Genomic DNA, 19,246 nt, shown 5'->3' with positions numbered 1-19,246 from the left:
CCTACCCCCCTTGGAAGATGTTGGTCTACTTACCCCTCTAGATGATGTCTGTCTACGTACGCCCCTCAGAAGATGGCTGTCTACCAATCCACCAATGGGCGATGTCTGTCTACCAACCCCCTCGAAAGGTGCCTTTGTGCCTACCCCCTCAGAAGATTGTCTACCTACGAACACTCAGTAAATGTATATATACCTACCCCCCCCCCCCTTGGAAGAAGTCTGTCTAATTATTCCCCACCCCTTGGTAATTTCTGTCTACATACCACTCCCTTGCAAGATGTCTGTGTACCTACTCCCTCTTGAAAGATATCTGTTTACCTACATCTTCTGTGGGGAGGTAGGAAGACACACATCTTCTGCGAGGGGTAGGTAGACAGACATATTCCAAAGCAGGGTACATGGTCAGACATCTTCTGAAGGGTGGTAGGTAGACAGACATCCTCCAAGAGGGGGGGGGAGACATTTTCTGTGGTGATAATGGTAGACAAACAATTCCAAGGAGGGGTAGTTAGACAGTCATCTTCTGAGTGGTTGTTTCTTAGTCAGACGTCTTCAAGGGGGAGGATTGGTAGACTGACAGTTTCCAAGGGGGGAGACATTTTTCGATTGGGGCCAAATAGGTAAACAGATATCCTTTGAGAGGGAGGTAGACATTTTCCGGGGGGGGGGGGAGATATTTTCGAGGGGGAGAGTAGATTGACATCTTCTGGGAGGGGGGAGATAGTATTCTTCCATGGGGGGAGGTGAGTTGTCAGACATCTTCAAAGGTTGGGGGGGGGGGTCGGTAGACAGACATCTTCCAAGAAATGTCGGTAAGTAGACAGACATCTTCTGTGGGAAGTGATGGTATGTACACTTACATCTTCTGATGGGTTCGGGTAGATAAACAGGCATCTTTCATGATGGGGGGATAGAGCTCCTCGAAGATGGGGTGTAGATGTCTTTGGCAAGGAGGGTAGATAGACATATTCCAAGAGGGGGTTAGATAGATTTCTTCCATAGCGGGGATAGATAGACTTGTCCCGAGTTTGTGAGGTAGACAGACATACAGACATCTTCCTAGAATTTGGAGGTAGACAAACATATTCAGAATGGGCAGTAGACACATTCCAAATGAAGGGAGGCTGTAGAAATCTTCTGAGTCTAGGATAAATGTTCTCTGAGAGGAGGGGCTAGATGGAAATCTTAACAGGGGTGGGGTAGGTAGTCAGACATATTCTGAGAGGAGGGGGTTGATAGACAGGCATGTTTCATGAGGTGAGTTATCGACATCCGCCTGGGGGATAGACATCTTCTGAGGTGGGGATAGGTATCTTCCAGTGGGTGTAGATATCTGTGGGTGGGGTAGATAGACATCTTCTGAGGTGTTGGTTGATAGTCACCTTCCTAGTGGAGGGATACAGATATTTTCCGCCTGGGCTGGGTAGATAATCTTCTGAAGGGGGGTAGACGTCTTCCAAGGGGGGGTAGAGAGACAGCTTCTGAGGGGGTAGATAGACATTTTCCAAGGATGGGGGCAGATACACATCTTCTGAGGGGGTAGATACACCTCTTCCGAGGAAGGTATGGATAGATAATCTTATGAGGTGGGTGTTGGTAGGCATCAGCTGAAGGGGGCTAGATTGGCATCTTCCGATGTGGAAGGGTTTAAGTAGGCATTTTTAGAGGGAGGGATTTCTTCCCAGGGGTTTAGATAGGCATCTTCCAAGTGGGTGTAGAATGACATCTCAGAGAGGGGGTAGACAAAATCTTCCGAGAGGGGGTAGGTAGAAAGACATCTTTCGATGGGAGAGTAGGTAAGCAGACATCTTTTGAGTGGGGTTGGTAAACTGACATCTTCCAAAGGGGCAAGGTAGACATATAGTTTCTGAGGGTGGGGCATAGGTAGACTGACACTTTCCGATGTGTGGTAAGTGGAATTACATCTTCTGAAGTGATGGGGTAGGTATACAGACATATACCTAGGGGGAAGGTAGACAGACATGTCCCGAGTGGTGGTAGGTAGACAGCCATCTTCCAGTTGGGTAGGTACACAGACATCATCCAAGGAGGTTAGAAGGACAGACATTTTCCATGTGGGGGTTGGTAGACATAAATCATCTGAGGGGGGAGAGACATCTTTTGAGGGGAGGGTACATAGACGGACATCTTCAGAGAGGAGGTAGTCATCCTCCGAGAGGGAGATAGTCATCCTCCGAGAGGGGGAGTAGATGTCTTCCGAGATGGGAGGCAGTTGTACATCTTCCACTGGTCTTAGCTAGGCAGACATCTTCTGAGGGAGGGTATGTAGACAGACATCTTCTGAGGGGGATAACGTCGACAGTCATCTTCTGATCGGGGTGGGTGGGTAGACAGACATCTTCCGAGTGGTGGTAGGTATGGAGACATCTTCTGAGGCTGGATTCGGTAGACAGGCATCTTCCAAGGGGGGGTGTTGGAAGACAGATATTTTTCAAGGGGTGGGAAACATCTTCTAAAGGATGCAGTTTGGTAAGCAGTATCCTCCGAGAGGGGTCTAGACATTCTGTGAGGGGGATAACGTCGACAATCATCTTCCTATTGGGGGGGGCAGGTAGAAAGACATCTTCCGAGGAGTGTTAGGTATGGAGACATCTTCTGAGCCTGGGTGCAGTAGAAAGACATCTTCCAAGGGGTGGAGGGGTGTGTTGGAAGACAGACATCTTCCAAGGGGTGGGAAGCACCTTCTAAAGGATGCAGTTTGGTAGACAGACATCCTACGAGAGAGGATGTAGACATTATCAGATGGGGAGTGTATATCTTCTGAGAGGAGTGGTAGATTGACATCTTCCGAGAGGGGGGAGATACTTTTCTTCCATGGCGGCAATAGATAGATATCTTCCGAGAGGAGGTACATAGATAGACATGTTTAAATGTGTGGTGAATGTACACAGACAACTTTCGAGAAGGGTGGTAGGTATACAGACATCCTCAGAGGGGGTGGGTTGGGAGACAGACATCTTCCGAGATAGGGATAAGATAGAGACAAATCATTCAAGGTGTGGTAGATAAATATACAGATTCTGAGGGGTTTAGGTAAACATTCATATTATGACGGGTTGTGGGTGTAGGTAGACAGAAACCATCCGAGGAGGGGTATTTAGGCAGATAATGTCTGAGAGGGTTTATGTAGACTGGCATCTTCTGAGGGGTTGTAGGAGGACAGACATCTTCCAAGTGGAGGGTTGGTAGACAGACATCTTCAGATGTGGGGTGGGGTAGGTAGCCAGACATCTTCCAATAGGGGGTTGGTAGGCAGACATATCATGTGAGGGGATGGTTTAGACAACCTTCTTCTGATGGGTGGGTGGGTAGACTGACATCTTCCATGATGGGGCGTAGGCAGAGAGACATTGTCCGAGGCAGGGTGACTATAGACATTTTTCGAGAGGGGGGGTAGTTAGACAGACTTCTTCTGGGGGGTTGTAGGTAAACTGACCTCTTCAGAGGGGTGGCATAGAATGACATTTGCCAAGAGGGGTAGGTAGAGAGACATTTTCCGATGGTGGAAAGTAGACAACATCTTCTGATGAGTGTAGGTAGACAGACATCTTCCGAGGGGGATGTGTAGGTGGACATACATCTTCCGATGGTTGGTGGGTACATAGACAGACATATTCCAATGGGTGCGATAGGTAGACAAACATCTTGCAAGTGCGGGCGTCGTAGACAGATATCATACAAAAGTTCATGTAGGTAGACACACATCTTCTGAGGGGGTGTAGGGAGACAGACATTTTCCGAGGGGTGTACATAGACATACATTTTCCACGTGGGGTCTAGGTAGACAGACATCTTCAGATGAGGGGGTAATTAGACAATCATCTTCTGGGGTAGGCTGACAGACATATTCAGAAGTATGGGTTGGTAGACAATACTTTATGACTGGAGGGATGTAGAGAGACATCTTCCAAGGGGTGTAAGTAGGTAGACAGACCTCTTCTGTTGTGGGATTTGTAGGTAGGCAGACATCTTCCGAAGCAGAGGTGTTGGTAAACAGACAATTATCATGGACAGGGTTAGGTAGGCAGACATCTTCCCAGTGAAGTTTTGTAGACAGACATCTTCCAACGAGGGGTTAGGTAGACTGACACCTTCTGAGGCAGGGTAGGTAGATAGTCATCTTCGGAGGAGTGTTTGGTATACAGACATCTTCCGAACGGGTGTAGGTATACAGACATATACCTAAGGGGGAGGTAGACAGACATCATGGGAGTGGGGGTACGTAGACAGACAGGTGGGTAGGTATACAGACATCTTCCGAGGGGGATTAGGAGGACAGACATTTTCCATTTGAGGGTTGATAGACTTACATCATCTGAGGGAGGAGAAATATCTTTTGAGAGGAGGGTATGTAGACAGACATTTCAGAGAGAGGGTAGACATCATCCGAGAGGGAGGTAGTCATCCTCCAACACAGGGGTAGATATCTTCCAAGAGGGGTGTAAATAAATATCTTCCAAGATGCGAGGTAGATGGACCTCTTCCGAGGGTTTTAGGTAGGCAGACATGTTCCGAGGTGTGGCATGTAGACATACACCTTCTGAGGGGAATAAGGTAGACAGTCATCTTCTTATGGGAAATGGGTAGGTAGACAGACATATTCCAAGGGAGGGGGGGTAGGTAAGGAGGAGATATATTCTGAGGGTGAGTTCAGTACTCAGACATCTTCTGAGGGGTGTTCATGGTAGACAGACATCTTTCAAAGGGGGGGAGACATCTTCCAAAGTATGCGTTTTGGTATACAGACATCCTACAAGAGGGGTGTGGACATTCTCTGATGTGGGAGTAGATATCTTCCCAGAGGAGTGGTAGTTTAACAACTTCTGAGAGGCAGACAGATATCCTCAGAGGTAGGGGTAGGGAGACAGATATCTCCCACAGGAGGGATAAAATCGAATCATTTGAAGGGGGTAGATAGGCATACATCTTCTGAGGGGTTTAGGTAGACATTCATCTTATGACAGGGGAAGGGGGTAGGTAGACAGATCATGCGGGGGGGGGGGGGATATGTAGACAGATATCTTACAAGAGGGGGGTAGGTAGGCAGACATATTCTGAAGAGTTGTAGGAGGACGGACATATTCCAAGGGGGTAGGTAGACAGGCATCTACAGAGGGGGTTAGGTAGACAGTCTTATCAGAGGTGTATAGGTAGACAGACATCTTCTAAGGGGTTTGGTAGACCAACATTTCCTAAGGAGTGGCAGGTAGACAAACTTCTTCCGAGTGTGGGTGGGTATGTAGACAGACACCAGTAAGGAATTGTAGGCTGACAGACATCCTTTGTGATAGATGGTAGGTAGGCAGAAATATTCCGAAGGGAGGGTTGGAAAACATACATCTTCCAATGGAAGGGGTAGGTAGTCATACATCTTCTGAGGGCTGGGTTTAGGTATACAGAGATCTTTCCAAGGGGGGGCAGGTAAGTAGACAGACATATACTCAGGGTAGGGGGATGAGAGACAGACATTTTCCGAGGGGGAGGGGTAGGTACACAGACATCTTCTGATGGTTGGGTAGGTAGACAGACATCTTCCGGGGTGGACAGCTAATCGGACATGGTTTGAGGGAGCTTAGGTAGACAGACATTTCCGATGGGGAGTGTAGGTAGACAGACATATTCTAAGGGTGGGGAGATGAGAGACATTTTCTGATGTGGAGATAGGTAGACAGACGTCTTCTGAGGGTTTGTAGGTAGACAGACATCTTCCAAGCGGGAGCTGTAGGTAGACAGATATCTTCAGAAGGAGATTGTAGGTTGATGGACATATTTTGTGCAGGTAATGATAGATAAACAAATTCCAAGGGGTGGTAGTTTAACAGACATCTTCCCAGGGGGGCTGAGTAGATAGACAGACATCATCCAACGTGGGTAGACAGACATATTCCAGGTGGAGTAGACATCCTCCAAGGGGTAGACATCTTCGAATGGTGGTGAGGGTAGGTAGACATCCTATGAGAGTGGGGTTAGAGATTCTCTGAGAGGGAGGTGTAGATAGCTACCAAGAGTGGAGGTAGATAGACATATTCCGAGTGGGGGGGGGGGGGTTGGATAGAAATCTTCTGGGGGTTGAAATTTGGCAGTTGGTAGACTGGGCTTTTCTGAGACTGTGTTTGGAAGACATTTTCCGAGGTGGGAGGTAGACAGATATATTCCGAGGCAGTTGGTAGGTAGACAGACTAATTCCAGGGTGGTTGGTATGCTGACAGACATCTTCTGAGGGGGGGGGGGGGGTAGACAGACATCGCCTGAGGGGCTGGAAGACACCTTCCAAAGTTTGGGGGTCTCTAGACATCTTCCGAGACAGGGGTAAACAACTTCCGAGTGGGGGGGCTGAGTAGGGGTTGGGATAGGTAGACAGACAAATTCCGAGAGGGCAGGTAGGTAGATAGACTTCTCCTTAGTGTGGGGGGGGGGGGTGTTGAGAGACATCTTTCAGGGTGATAGACATCTTACGAGGTGGGGAGAGAGTTTTTGTGGGGGTATAGATAGACATCTTCACAGGGTGAGGTAGGTGGACAAACATCTTCCTTAGGGGGTGAGGTAGGCAGACATCTGACGAGGGGGCAGGTAGACAGACATCTCCTGTGGAGAGTTACGTAGACTGACATTTTATAAGGAGCAAGTAGGTAGAATTACATATTAGGTGGTGGGGCGATGAGAGACAGACAGCTTTCGATGGGGTAGAGGTAGTATGAAATCTTCCGATGTGGGAGGTGTAGGTAGATATCATCTTAGAGGGGTAGGTACACAGACATCTCCCGAGGGGTGGGGTAGGTAGACATTCATATTCTGTGGGGAGGGGTAGGTAGTCATACATATTCTAAGGGGGTGGGGGGGTTTAGGTAGACAGACATATTCCAAGGGTGTGGGTAGGTACACAGACATCATCTGAGGGGGGAGGGGAGGTGCAGGTTGACAGAGATCTTCCATGGATGGGTAGCTCGGTAGATATCTTCTGAGGGGGATAGATAGGCATATTTCGAAGGTGGGGTAGATAGCCACCTTCCCAGGGGGGGGGGGGGGGGGCAGATCATCATGGGTGTGACGTCACGTGAGCTGCACTGCTGTTGAAATAGCTTGTTAATGTTTTATAAATTTTAGACTTCATTTACGGATTTTAAAGTTTTTTTGTGTTATTATTTTTGCCGTAAAAGCAAATTATTAGTGGATATTCATTTATCTCAGTGTTTCTTCCTGTGGTATTGACTCGAGTGGTCTATTATGTGTAAGTGTGCTTCCATGGTTCGTCTAAGCCTCGCGCCTCATCAGCGTGTTTACATTTTGCGGCGTGCACTGCATCTGCAGCGGTTATAAGCTAAGTACTGACGAACTTGTTTGTGCTCTGTAATACGTTATTAAACTGAATAGATTGCAGTGGTGTTGCTTGCCATTTTTGGCGAAATAATGACTTAATAAACTCTTGTAATCGTTCGCTCGCTGTGTTTTATAGAGTTTTCAGTGTGTTGAAGTCGTTTAGTAAATTTCGTGCTTTAGTTTTCAACTGGCGTTTAGTTTAAATTTTTTGGTTTTAGCCAATAATTTTGTGAAGTTTTGCTGGTATTGGTATCGGCTGTGTTGTAGTAGTATTAATACAAGTAGCTGCTTTCTTAGTAGGCAGAGAATTTCGAGACCATAGTTGTTAGTTCTTAAATAGTGCTGCTTTTGTAACTGAACTTTGGTAACGTAGACGTATAGTTTTTTTTAGTAACTGTAAAATTTTATCGTGAGTGAGAAGTGATTGCTATGTCGTAGGTTTGTGAGTAGTGGATTAAGCTGTGGGATTTGTTCAAAGTATTTTCATTGGGGGGAATGCGGTGGGGAAGCCAGTGGTCATTTGAGGGTGATCCTGTCCTGGGAATGTAGAATCTGTAATAGAAACAAGTTAATAGAGGAGCAGGAGCGTAAGATCTGTGCCCTTCAGGTGCAGTTACAATGCGCAAAGGAGGAACTAGATAAGTTGAGGAGGGTGAAGGGTGCTGGGGAATGGGAACTGGCAGTTGACAAGAAGATAGATAGGAAAAGGAGGTAGTCAGACAGTTTTACTTTGCATACATGCAATAGATACGACAAACTGTCAAAGTTGAGCGGAGAGGAGCCTCGTGTAGCTGTATATGGAGGTAACTTGCAGCCGTCCTCAGCAATTAGGAGGCCTAGGTTCTGCTGCTAGGTAGTTACCGGGTAGAGGTGTGGGCCAGCATTTGCAAGAAGTTTTGTGGAGTGAGTACCAGGTCACAAGCATTGTGAAGCCTAATGCAGGGTTGGCTCAGGTGGCTGAAAGCATAGGGGAGTTATGTAAGAATTTTACAAAGGAGGATCAGGTAGTGATAGTGGGTGGTGCTGGGAGCAGTCGCAATAGGGACAGGGGGTATGATGTCAGTGGTGACTTGGTTAAGATAGCTACTCAAACTGGTGGCACTAATGTGCTTTTCGTGCAACTGTTTCAGCATAATGATCGGCCACACCTTAATGCGGCTGTTGGGGGCGTAATTGTGGGGCTGGGGAGTGCAGTGATGGGAGAGGGCATGGATCACATCTCAGTGGTGCCAGTTGGGTCTATCAGTAGATGGGGTTTCACTAGGCATGGCCTGCACCTCAATAGGTATGCGAAGGAGAGGCTACCTAAGCTTATAGGTGACAGTGTAGTGGGTGGTGGTGGCGGTAGTGGTGTCACTCATGGAAAAATTCCTGTAGTATTTGGTGTTAGAGCTGCACCTTTTTAATACTGAAGTCAGCTGATTGGTATACCAGCTTAAAGGAAGTGCCTCTAAGGTTCAAAAATGGTTCTAATGGCTCTGAGCACTATGCAAATTAACATATGGGGTCATCAGTCGCCTAGAACTTAGAACTAATTAAACCTAACTAACCTAAGGACGTCACACACATCCATGCCCGAGGCAGGATTCGAACCTGCGACCGTAGCAGTCGCACGGTTCCGAACTGAGCGCTTAGAACCGCAAGACCACCGCGGCCGGCGTGCCTCTAAGGGCTCTCCTCCAGAGGATGTAATGTTTCCAAGTAGAGAAGGAATTGGCATATTTCATCAGAATATAAGAGTTATTAGAGATAAAGTTAGTGAACTGCTAACAGATGTTAACGCTGAAATTATTTGTATATCAGAGCACCACTTCAATAAATTGATAATTTATAGGCTTCCTTTACCAGGCTACATATTACCTGGCTGTTTCTCAAGGAGTTCCTTGCGGGGTGGGGAGGTGTCTCCGTACATAAAAAACAGTACGTTATTTGAGTCCATAGACTTATCACGACACTGCACTGAACAGATATTTGAAAGTTGTGCAGCATTTGTTGAATTTAGTGAAACTCAACTTCTAATTGCTGGTGTTTATAGGGCCTCTAACTCAAACTTCAGAGCATTTTTGCTTAAGCTAGAGAGGGTTCTTGATTCACTTTGTAGGAAGTACCAGAAAGTAGTTATATGTGGGGAATTCAATATTAATTTTGTATATGATTGTGCAAGAAAAAGGGGGGTTGGGTTGTTTGGGGAAGGAGACCAGACAGCGATGTCATTGGTCTCATCGGATTAGGGAAGGATGGGGAAGGAAGTCGGCCATGCCCTTTGAGAGGAACTAACCCAGAATTTGCCGGGAGTGATTTAGGGAAATCACGGAAAACCTGAATCAAGATGGCTGAACGCGGGACTGAACCGTCGTCCTCCCGAATGTGAGTCCAGTGCCTTAACCACTGCGCCACCTCGCTCGGTCCCAAGAAAAATGATGTTGGTAGATCTCCTAAATTCATATGATCTGATGCCAACTGTGTTTTTTTTTTTTTTTTTTTTTTTTTTTTTTCAAACTAGGGTGCAGGCGAATAGTAGCACAATTATAGACAATATTTTTATTCGTTCTTCAATACTAGATGGGCATCCTGTTAGTAAAAAAGGGAATGGCCTTTCAGACCATAATGCACAAATTTTAACACTAAAAGGTTTTTGTACTCAACCCAATGTCATATTTAGTTACAAAGAACGTAGGAAAGTCAATCCAACAGCAATAGAGTGTTTTTAAAACTTGTCAAGGAACAAGAGTGGCAAGATGTTTATAGTGCCAATAATACAGATGATAAATACAATGCTTTCCATGGCACATTTCTCATGCTCTTTGAGAGTTGTTTTCCATTAGAACATTCTGAATGGGGTACTAGCAGTAATAGACAGCACAGTTGGCTGACTAGTGGGATAATGATTTCATGTAGAACATAGGGCGAATTATATCAAAATGTTAGAAGTAGTCACAATCAAGCTAAATAAAAATTTAGTTTCAACAGGAAATCATACAAATTTCTTCGCAAATACCTTTCTGAGATTGACGTCTGAAATACTCCTCTGTGATACAAACAAGAGAGAGATTGAGTCAATAACTATATCACTGAAGACTAAGGACTCTCATGGATATGATGGAGTGCCTAGAAGCATATTAAAGTACTGTGCTGCACATGTTAGCCCTGTATTTAGCCATATTTGCAATTTTTCCTTTAGAGTTGGTCAGTTTCCTGACCGATTAAAGTACTCATCAGTAAAGCCGCTTTATGAAAAGGGAGAAAGGGATAATATAGATAATTTTAGACCTACTTCTATGCCATCAGTGTTTGCAAAAGTTACCGAAAAGGCTGTGCATGTAAGGTTAATTGATCACTTGATATCACACAATTTGCTGTCAAATGAACAGTTCGGTTTTAGAAGCCGTCTGACAACTGAAAATGCTGTATTCTGGCGTACAGACGTACTTTTATGCAAAATCGTAAGGTCCTAGCTCTTGTCCAATGCACCAAAGCCGACAAATAAGGGAATAACCGATAACTAAAACTTGAATAGTACTGCTTCTTACTGCCTACTACATCTTCTTAGAAGATATTTCTGTGTTATAATATGATGTTTTCAGTTTTCTCCGCATACCGCAACACGCGACATAATTTTGCAGACGATAAATGTAACCGTTTCAGAGAGAAAAGCGGCCAATGTGAAGATGTGGCAATAAAGTCGATTCGATAGCAAATAACGAAAGCGGGCGGATTTCTGAAGTTTTTACTACGTATGAACAGTTTCCACATTCTCCCGTGCAACGTGGTTTCCAGACGTGGTTTCATGCTGAATCTTTAGGTCGTCGGTCATGTGCAATGTACCAAAGCCGGCAAATAAGTGAATAACCGATAACTAAAACTTGACTACTACTGCTTGTTACTGGCCGATAACATCTTCTTAGAAGCTTCTTCTGTGTTCTACTATGGTGCTTTTAGTGTCTCCGCATACAGCGGCAAGAGACATAACTTTGCAGACGATGTATGTGACCGATTCAGAGAGAAAATCGACCAATATGACGATCTGGCGTTAAGTCGATTCTTTTGGCAAATGACGAAAACGGGCGGATTTCTCATGGTGTTACTACATATGAAAGCTTTTCTCATTCTCCCGTGCAACGTGGCGTACAGACGTACTTCCATGCAAAATCTTAAGGTCCTAGCTCATGTCCAATGCACCAAGGCGGCAAATAAGTGAATAACCGATAACTAAGCATGTATATTACTGCTTCCTACTTTCGATTATATCTTCTTTGAAGCTTTTTCTTTGTTCTAATATAATGTTTTCAGTTTTTTCCGCATACCCCAACACGCGACATAACTTTACAGACGATAAATGTAACCGTTTCAGAGAGAAAAGTAGCCAATTTGACGATCTGACAATAAGTCGATTCAATGGCAAATGTCGAAAACGGGCGGATTTCTCATGTTGTTAGTACATATGAACACTTTTCACATTCTCCCGTGCAACGTGGCGTACATACGTACTTTCATGCAAAATCTTAAGCTCCTAGCTCATGTCCAACCGTGCGACTGCTAAGGTCGCAGGTTCGAATCATACCTGGGGCATGGATGTGTGTGATCTCCTTGGGTGAGTTAGGTTTAAGTAGTTCTAAGTTCTAGGGGACTAACGACCTCAGCAGTTGAGTCCCATTGTGCTCAGAGCCATTTGAACTGATGTTTAATGCACCAAAGCCGGCAAATAAGTCAATAGTATAGTTCTGCTTGCTACTTTCGATTACATCTTCTTAGAAGCTTTTTTGTGTTCTAATATGATGTTTTCAGTTTCTTCCGCATATTGCAATACGCGACATACATTTCCAGACGATAAATGTAACTGTTTCAGAGAGAAAAGCGGCCAATGTGACGATCTGGCATCAAGTCGATTCGATGGCAAATGACGAAAGCGAGCGGATCTCTCAAATTTTTACTACATATGAACAGTTTTCACATTCCCCCGCGCAATGTGATTTCCAGACGTCGTTTCATGCGAAATCTATAGGTCGTCGGTCATGTCCAATATACCAAACCCGGCAAATAAGTGAATTACCGCTAACTAAATCTAGAATAGTACTGCTTCTTATCGGCGATTACATCTTCTTCGAAGCTTTTTCTGTGTTCTAATATAATGTTTTCAGTTTTTTTCCATACCGCAACACGCGACATAATTTTGCAGACGATGGATGTAACCTGTTCAGAGAGAAAAGCGGCCAATGGGACGATCTGGCAATACATTCGACTCTATAGCAAATGATGAAAGCGATCGGGTTTCTTAGGTTTTTACTACATATGAACGCTTTCCACATTCTCCCGTGCAACGTGTCGTACAGACGTACTTTCTTGCAAAATCTTAACGTCCTAGCTCATGTCCAAGGCACAAAAGCCGGCAAATAAGTGAGTAATCGATAACTAGAACTTGACTAGTACTGCTTGTTACTGGCCAATTACATCTTCTTAGAAGCTTCTTCTGTGACTACTATAGTGATTTTAGTATCTGCGCATACCGCGGCAAGCGACATAACTTTGCATACGATGAATGTAACCGTTTCAGAGGGAAAAGCCACCAGTGTGACGATCTGTCATTAAGTCGATTCGATGGCAAATGACGAAAACGGGCGGATTTCTCATGGTGTTACTACATATGAAAACTTTTCTCATTCTCCCGTGCAACGTGGCGTACAGACGTACTTTCATGCAAAATCTTAAGGTCGTAGCTCATGTCCAATGCACCAAAGCCGGCAAATAAGTGAATAAACCGATAACTGAAACTTGAATAGTACTGCTTCTTACTGGCAATTACATCTTCTTTGAAGCTTTTTCTGTATTCTAATATAATGTTTTCAGCTTTTTCCGCATACCGCAACACGCGACATAATTTTGCAGACGATAAATATAACCGTTTCAGAGAGAAAAGCGGCCAATGTGAAGATGTGGCAATAAAGTCGATTCGATAGCAAATGACGAAAGCGGGCGGATTTCTGAAGTTTTTACTACGTATGAACAGTTTCCACATTCTCCCGTGCAACGTGGTTTCCAGACGTGGTTTCATGCTGAATCTTTAGGTCGTCGGTCATGTGCAATGTACCAAAGCCGGCAAATAAGTGAATAACCGATAACTAAAACTTGACTACTACTGCTTGTTACTGGCCGATAAAATCTTCTTAGAAGCTTCTTCTGTGTTCTACTATGGTGCTTTTAGTGTCTCCGCATACCGCGGCAAGAGACATAACTTTGCAGACGATGAATGTGACCGATTCAGAGAGAAAATCGACCAATATGACGATCTGGCGTTAAGTCGATTCTTATGGCAAATGACGAAAACGGGCGGATTTCTCATGGTGTTACAACATATGAAAGCTTTTCTCATTCTCCCGTACAACGTGGCGTACAGACGTACTTTCATGCAAAATCTTAAGATCTTAGCTCATGTCCAATGTACCAAAGAAGGCAAATAAGTGAATAAACCGATATTTAAACTTGAATAGTACTGCTTCTTATTGGCTATTACATCTTCTTAGAAGCTTTTTCTGTGTTCTAATATGATGTTTTCAGTTTTTTCTGCATACCGCAACACGCGACATACTTTTGCAGCCGCTAAATGTAACCGTTTCAGAGAGAAAAGCGGCCAATGTGACGATCTGACATTAAGTCGATTCGATGGAAAATGTCGAAAACTGGCGGATTTCTCATGTTGTTACTACATATGAACATTTTTTATATTCTCCCGTGCAACGTGGCGTACAGACGTACTCTCATGCATAATCTTAAGGTCCTAGCTCATGTCCAATGCACCAAGGCGCAAATAAGTGAATAACCTATAACTAAAGCATGTATACTACTGCTTCCTACTTATGATTATATCTTCTTTGAAGCCTTTTCTGTGTTCTAATATAATGTTTTCAGTTTTTTCCGCATACCCCAACACGCGACATAACTTTACAGACGATAAATGTAACCGTTTCAGAGAGAAAAGTAGCCAATATGACGACCTGACAATAAGTCGATTCAATGGCAAATGTCGAAAACGGGTGGATTTCTCATGTTGTTAGTACATATGAACACTTTTCACATTCTCCCGTGCAACGTGGCGTACATACGTACTTTCATGCAAAATCTTAAGGTCCTAGCTCATGTCCAACCGTGCGACTGCTAAGGTCGCAGGTCCGAATCCTGCCTGGGGCATGGATGTGTGTGATCTCCTTGGGTGAGTTAGGTTTAAGTAGTTCTAAGTTCTAGGGGACTAACGACCTCAGCAGTTGAGTCCCATTGTGCTCAGAGCCATTTGAACTGATGTTCAATGCACCAAAGCCGGCAAATAAGTCAATAGTATAGTTCTGGTTGCTACTTTCGATTACATCTTCTTAGAAGCTTTTTTTGTGTTCTAATATGATGTTTTCAGTTTCTTCCGCATATTGCAATACGCGACATACATTTCCAGACGATAAATGTAACTGTTTCAGAGAGAAAAGCGGCCAATGTGACGATCTGGCATCAAGTCGATTCGATGGCAAATGACGAAAGCGAGCGGATCTCTCAAATTTTTACTACATATGAACAGTTTTCACATTCCCCCGCGCAATGTGATTTCCAGACGTCGTTTCATGCGAAATCTATAGGTCGTCGGTCATGTCCAATATACCAAACCCGGCAAATAAGTGAATTACCGCTAACTAAATCTAGAATAGTACTGCTTCTTATCGGCGATTACATCTTCTTCGAAGCTTTTTCTGTGTTCTAATATAATGTTTTCAGTTTTTTTCCATACCGCAACACGCGACATAATTTTGCAGACGATGGATGTAACCTGTTCAGAGAGAATAGCGGCCAATGGGACGATCTGGCAATACATTCGACTCTATAGCAAATGATGAAAGCGATCGGGTTTCTTAGGTTTTTACTACATATGAACGCTTTCCACATTCTCCCGTGCAACGTGTCGTACAGACGTACTTTCTTGCAAAATCTTAACGTCCTAGCTCATGTCCAAGGCACAAAAGCCGGCAAATAAGTGAGTAATCGATAACTAGAACTTGACTAGTACTGCTTGTTACTGGCCAATTACATCTTCTTAGAAGCTTCTTCTGTGACTACTATAGTGATTTTAGTATCTGCGCATACCGCGGCAAGCGACATAACTTTGCATACGATGAATGTAACCGTTTCAGAGGGAAAAGCCACCAGTGTGACGATCTGTCATTAAGTCGATTCGATGGCAAATGACGAAAACGGGCGGATTTCTCATGGTGTTACTACATATGAAAACTTTTCTCATTCTCCCGTGCAACGTGGCGTACAGACGTACTTTCATGCAAAATCTTAAGGTCGTAGCTCATGTCCAATGCACCAAAGCCGGCAAATAAGTGAATAAACCGATAACTGAAACTTGAATAGTACTGCTTCTTACTGGCAATTACATCTTCTTTGAAGCTTTTTCTGTATTCTAATATAATGTTTTCAGCTTTTTCCGCATACCGCAACACGCGACATAATTTTGCAGACGATAAATGTAACCGTTTCAGAGAGAAAAGCGGCCAATGTGAAGATGTGGCAATAAAGTCGATTCGATAGCAAATGACGAAAGCGGGCGGATTTCTGAAGTTTTTACTACGTATGAACAGTTTCCACATTCTCCCGTGCAACGTGGTTTCCAGACGTGGTTTCATGCTGAATCTTTAGGTCGTCGGTCATGTGCAATGTACCAAATCCGGCAAATAAGTGAATAACCGATAACTAAAACTTGACTACTACTGCTTGTTACTGGCCGATAAAATCTTCTTAGAAGCTTCTTCTGTGTTCTACTATGGTGCTTTTAGTGTCTCCGCATACCGCGGCAAGAGACATAACTTTGCAGACGATGAATGTGACCGATTCAGAGAGAAAATCGACCAATATGACGATCTGGCGTTAAGTCGATTCTTATGGCAAATGACGAAAACGGGCGGATTTCTCATGGTGTTACAACATATGAAAGCTTTTCTCATTCTCCCGTACAACGTGGCGTACAGACGTACTTTCATGCAAAATCTTAAGATCTTAGCTCATGTCCAATGTACCAAAGAAGGCAAATAAGTGAATAAACCGATATTTAAACTTGAATAGTACTGCTTCTTATTGGCTATTACATCTTCTTAGAAGCTTTTTCTGTGTTCTAATATGATGTTTTCAGTTTTTTCTGCATACCGCAACACGCGACATACTTTTGCAGCCGCTAAATGTAACCGTTTCAGAGAGAAAAGCGGCCAATGTGACGATCTGACATTAAGTCGATTCGATGGAAAATGTCGAAAACTGGCGGATTTCTCATGTTGTTACTACATATGAACATTTTTTATATTCTCCCGTGCAACGTGGCGTACAGACGTACTCTCATGCATAATCTTAAGGTCCTAGCTAATGTCCAATGCACCAAGGCGGCAAATAAGTGAATAACCGATAACTAAAGCATGTATATTACTGCTTCCTACTTTCGATTATATCTTCTTTGAAGCTTTTTCTGTGTTTTAATATAATGTTTTCAGTTTTTTCCGCATACCCCAACACGCGACATAACTTTACAGACGATAAATGTAACCGTTTCAGAGAGAAAAGTAGCCAATATGACGATCTGACAATAAGTCGATTCAATGGCAAATGTCGAAAACGGGCGTATTTCTCATGTTGTTAGTACATATGAACACTTTTCACATTCTCCCGTGCAACGTGGCGTACATACGTACTTTCATGCAAAATCGTAAGCTCCTAGCTCATGTCCAACCGTGCGACTGCTAAGGTCGCAGGTTCGAATCCTGCCTGGGGCATGGATGTGTGTGATCTCCTTGGTTGAGTTAGGTTTAAGTAGTTCTAAGTTCTAGGGGACTAACGACCTCAGCAGTTGAGTCCCATTGTGCTCAGAGCCATTTGAACTGATGTTTAATGCACCAAAGCCGGCAAATAAGTCAATAGTATAGTTCTGCTTGCTACTTTCGATTACATCTTCTTAGAAGCTTTTTTTGTGTTCTAATATGATGTTTTCAATTTCTTCCGCATATTGCAATACGCGACATACATTTCCAGACGATAAATGTAACTGTTTCAGAGAGAAAAGCGGCCAATGTGACGATCTGGCATCAAGTCGATTCGATGGCAAATGACGAAAGCGAGCGGATCTCTCAAATTTTTACTACATATGAACAGTTTTCACATTCCCCCGCGCAATGTGATTTCCAGACGTCGTTTCATGCGAAATCTATAGGTCGTCGGTCATGTCCAATATACCAAACCCGGCAAATAAGTGAATTACCGCTAACTAAATCTAGAATAGTACTGCTTCTTATTGGCGATTACATCTTCTTCGAAGCTTTTTCTGTGTTCTAATATAATGTTTTCAGTTTTTTTCCATACCGCAACACGCGACATAATTTTGCAGACGATGGATGTAACCTGTTCTGAGAGAAAAGTGGCCAATGGGACGATCTGGCAATACATTCGACTCTATAGCAAATGACGAAAGCGATCGGGTTTCTCAGGTTTTTACTACATATGAACGCTTTCCACATTCTCCCGTGCAACGTGTCGTACAGACGTACTTTCTTGCAAAATCTTAAGGTCCTAGCTCATGTCCAATGCACAAAAGCCGGAAAATAAGTGAGTAACCGATAACTAGAACTTGACTAGTACTGCTTGTTACTGGCCAATTACATCTTCTTAGAAGCTTCTTCTGTGACTACTATAGTGATTTTAGTATCTGCGCATACCGCGGCAAGCGACATAACTTTGCATACGATGAATGTAACCGTTTCAGAGAGAAAAGCCACCAGTGTGACGATCTGTCATTAAGTCGATTCGACGGCAAATGACGAAAACGGGCGGATTTCTCATGGTGTTACTACATATGAAAACTTTTCTCATTCTCCCGTGCAACGTGGCGTACAGACGTACTTTCATGCAAAATCTTAAGGTCGTAGCTCATGTCCAATGCACCAAAGCCGGCAAATAAGTGAATAAACCGATAACTGAAACTTGAATAGTACTGCTTCTTACTGGCAATTACATCTTCTTTGAAGCTTTTTCTGTATTCTAATATAATGTTTTCAGTTTTTTCCGCATACCGCAACACGCGACATAATTTTGCATACGATAAATGTAACCGTTTCAGAGAGAAAAGCGGCCAATGTTACGATCTGGCATTAAGTCGATTCGAACGCAAATGACGAAAACGGGCCGACTTCTCATGTTGTTACTATTATGTACACCTTTGTCATTCTCCCGTGCAACGTGGCGTACAGACGTAGTTTCATGCAAAATCTTAAGGTTATAGCTCACGTCCAATGCACCAAGCTTGCAAATAAGTGAATAACCGATAGCAAAAACTTGAAAGTACTGCTTCCTACTTTCGATTACATCTTCTTAGAAGCTTTTTTGTGTTCTGATATGTTGTTTTCAGTTTTTTCCACATATTGCAAACACTTGGCACAAATTTCCAGACGATAAATGTAACCGTTTCAGAGAGAAAAGCGGCCAATGGGACGATCTGGCAATACATTCGATTCGTTAGCAAATGACGAAAGCGATGGATTTCTCTGGTTTTTACTACATATGAACACTTTCTACATTCTCCCGTGCAACGTGGCGTACAGACGTACTTTCATGCAAAATCCTAAGGTCCTAGCTCATGTCCAATGCAATAAAGCCGCAAGTAAGTGAATAACCGATGGCTTAAACTTGAATAGTACTGCTTCCTACTTTCGATTACATCTTCTTAGAAGCTTTTTTTGTGTTCTAATAAGATGTTTTCAGTTTTTTCCGCATATTGCAATACGCGACATACATTTCCAGACGATAAATGTAACTGTTTCAGAGAGAAAAGCAGCCAATGTGAAGATGTTGCAATAAAATAGATTCGGTAGCAAATGACGAAAGCGGGCGGTTT

This window comes from Schistocerca gregaria, unplaced genomic scaffold (assembly GCF_023897955.1).
Source record: "Schistocerca gregaria isolate iqSchGreg1 unplaced genomic scaffold, iqSchGreg1.2 ptg000486l, whole genome shotgun sequence".
NCBI classification, from domain to species: Eukaryota; Metazoa; Arthropoda; class Insecta; order Orthoptera; family Acrididae; genus Schistocerca; species Schistocerca gregaria.
This window is presented reverse-complemented; position numbering follows the sequence as displayed.